The sequence below is a fragment of the Eleutherodactylus coqui genome, chromosome 11 (assembly GCF_035609145.1).
Source record: "Eleutherodactylus coqui strain aEleCoq1 chromosome 11, aEleCoq1.hap1, whole genome shotgun sequence".
In the NCBI taxonomy this organism is placed as follows: Eukaryota; Metazoa; Chordata; class Amphibia; order Anura; family Eleutherodactylidae; genus Eleutherodactylus; species Eleutherodactylus coqui.
In genome coordinates, this window is record NC_089847.1 from 101,691,740 (window position 1) to 101,695,419 (window position 3,680).

Below are 3,680 nucleotides of genomic sequence, written 5' to 3' on the forward strand. Positions count from 1 at the left end.
CGCTCATATCTAATTTCCACTGTTTTCGATACACTTACGGTAAAAGCCTCAACCAAACTCAAAACCCCATCAAATTACAGTAAAACGGCATGCAAGAAAATGTACAAAATGGCAAAGATCCAGGTGGCATTATCCAGGGATGGGCATGTGAGAATGTTGGGTGCAGACCCAGATCACAGGGCACAATCTAGTGGCTGCAGGCCCAGATCATATGGCACAAGCTGAGGGGTGCAGGCCCAGATCACACAGCACAAGCTGGGGGGTGCAGGCCCAGATAACAGGGCACAATCTGGGGGGTGCAGGCCCAGATCACAGGGCACAATCTGGGGGGTGCAGGCCCAGATCACAGGGCACAATCTGGGGGGTGCAGGCCCAGATCACAGGGCACAATCTGGAGGGTGCAGGCCCAGATCACACAGCACAATCTGGTGGGTGCAGGCCCAGATCACACAGCACAAGCTGGGGGGTGCAGGCCCAGATAACAGGGCACAATCTGGGGGGTGCAGGCCCAGATCACAGGGCACAATCTGGGGGGGTGCAGGCCCAGATTATAGGGCACAAGCTCGGGAAGAGGCGCAATATATTTCTTACAAGCTGTAAACTTTGCGGCATTTGTTTCCATTGTAATAGTCATCGTTAGCAGCAATTACTGCATGCTTTTGCCGCATCAGCTAGGTAAACTCCTTGTGGTTACGTCAGATGTACCTGTAGGTGGCCCATCACCAGGCATGCTCTTCAGGACAATGTTCTGTGACCTGGCAGTGCCCGGGAGAGCTGGCATGCTGAGGAATGGCTAAACACTGTGACAGCCAGGAATATAGATGATAGTTTGTGATCCTCGCCCGGCATGCGGCCCAATCTCTGACGTCACCGGTGTTAGTTTGCAGCGGAGTCAACAGAGTTATGTGTAGTTTTATATCCACCATCGTGAGAGCGGCTCCTCTGCCCCATATGTGACCGCTGGGACCGCATTGTAATTGTGTATAGTTATAGCCATCAGTGTGGCCAGCGCAGCAACAACTATGGCTGTAACCCTTCCAAAAAGCCAGAAACAGCCGACCAAATGCATCAGATTTTAGTAAATTTGGCACAAATCACTCCAACTATCCGCTTTACTTAGATTGGCATTAGATATACCCGTCTTAGGAAATGTGCGCCATTGTTTGTCCACCAAGCCTGGACGCTTATCTGGAGTGATACAATATTATATGTTATAGCCGCTAATTACTTCAGAAGGGTCGTTAATCCGGGGACTATCCTGATTACCAGATTTAGGCTGGATTCACATGAATGTATATCGGCTCAGTTTTCACGCCGAGCCGATATACGTCGTCCTCATCTGCAGGGGGGGGAGGGGGAGGATGGAAGAGCCAGGAGCAGGAACTGAGCTCCCGCCCCCTCTCCGCCCCTCTGCACTATTTGCAATGGGGAGAGGCGGGATGGGGGCGGGGATAATACTCGTTCCTTGTAAAAGGTGATCACTCATTCACAAACCATACCAATGCATTTCCAGACTCTCCTGACAGACTAAGGATGGACTGAACGAGCTGTGACGAAGAAATGCCGAAAAAACGTTAACGATTATCTGTAATCTGTTTCAGAGTAACAACTCGTTTGCTCGTTCCACCGATTGATTGCCCCGAGTAGGAGTTCAGTCATGGAAGTCCAAGTGCTGAAATGTATAGTGGCTATAAAGGTGCCACGCGGATAGAGTGGTTTACTCACCCCCCTTGTGCCCGCATTACATTGGGGACTTAGTGTAACGGGGAGAGACGGCTCACCGACTATTCCTAAAACTAGTTCCTTCGGTGCAGTTGTAATAGAATCAACCACATCAGGAGCCATCCGGGTCCACTAGGTGAGAGGGCCAGAATGTGGACGGCTCCACATCATTGCATATGAAGGGTCTTGCTACTGGGACCTCAAACATCTGCAAAGTGCAGGAATGAATGTACTGAATGGTTGAAGCAATTCTCTATGGTTCAATGCCAAACAAAATACACGGTCTGATCCCGGCTCAGCCTTCAGCCTCCAGGTCAGCGATGTACAGCTTTATTGGATAGTGCTGAGAATAGATCAGATATGTTGAGCGCTAGATGCTGAATTTCAAGAATTTTGCTGAACCCGGGATTGTAGACTTAGGGCGCCCACCAACTGGCGATTTTTTTTCCTTTGCGTTTTGCGTTTTTTCTCAAGAGCAATTAGAATTGAATGTGCTCCTGTCCACTGGCGTTTTTTTTTCCGGTCCGTTGCAATTTTTAACATAGGAACTGTCAGTTGCATATGTGTCCTTATTTTTCTCTTAATGCACCCATGAATGTCAATGGAAATTAACGGAAAAGGCGCGAAAAAGCCACGAAAATGCAGCGAAAAACGCGCCAAAAACGCGCGGAAAACGCTGCGTTTTTCACGCACGAAAATCGCAAACGCCAGTGGGTGGGCGCCCTAATAGTGTCACTCTGTACTTGTCTGTATGTACTCCTAAACTCCACTAGGTGGCAGCACACACTGCATCTAGTAGGTGAATGCAACCATAAAAGTCTAGGAACGATTGGTTCCTGCATTACTTTATTCACATGTCTCCAGTTCTGCACTGTGAATGTTTAGCGCTATATCCAATGTCTTACAGAGCCCGTCCGCATCACATCCACATCATAGTCCTCCTGTCCACGGGCGATATGTCACTGTGTTATCCGCGGCTATAATCCAGCTGCTGTAAGGCTAATCCTGGCTTTGACTTCACCGGGTAGCTACAACTCACTGTTTGTAGAAGGTCGACCTCAGGAAGGTTCTCTTTTACTCCACTGTAGGATTGCCAAAAGAGCTGGTTTACACCTAACTCGACCTTGGAAGAAAACGCACTGAACTGCTGGCTTTGCTCTAGTATGGGTAACTCTTCCTCTCCGACAGGACTGAACTGCAGCCTCTCCTCTCTCACACCTGGCTGAGTCTGCCTAACTGCTCACTGACTCCTCCTTTTATCTCCTCTACTCCTTTCCCGCACTGTCTGGATTCTTCCCACTTTTGCATAGGGACTTGTGTTGTGGCTTTCCTGCCCTTGGGATCTGCACCAGTGAAATTGAACCCGATTGTCAGCCAATGAGAGACCAGCTGACATCAGTGTTAAGCTCTAGGCTTAGAGCAGAAGGGGAAACACGAGGTCTCTCCTATAGACGTCACCTTCTACATCCATCGACAGCATATAGACAGGTGTGACAGGACAAGTGTGCTGTCAATATTCTGTAGGACCCGCTGGGCCACTACAGAGACAGCGGCTTGAGTGGAGTGACAAGACCCCCAAACTAGAAGTTGACTGATAGGATGTTTAACTAAGTTTTTCTAAACCTTTTTAATTTGACCGCAGACACAACATCATTATTTTGATCACCACCAAACCTGCTAGTTTTTGACCAGGGGTCTTGTACTAAAGCATCTTTTAGCTGCTTGCGATGACCATATCCCTCGTCCCATGTTGTACCTGGTGTCCCGTTATCCTGTATCCACATAATGCTCCAGTGTGTGATATAGAAGCGTGTAAACCCCATTCTGCACACATTGGCCGGATCATGACTATCGAGGCTGCCGCTCGCCGCCTTCAAGGCATAAGGGACCTAAGCATGTATTGTCCAGGGATAGCTGGATCGGGGATAGCCGCATTCTTCAGGCTATGACTTGGGCTA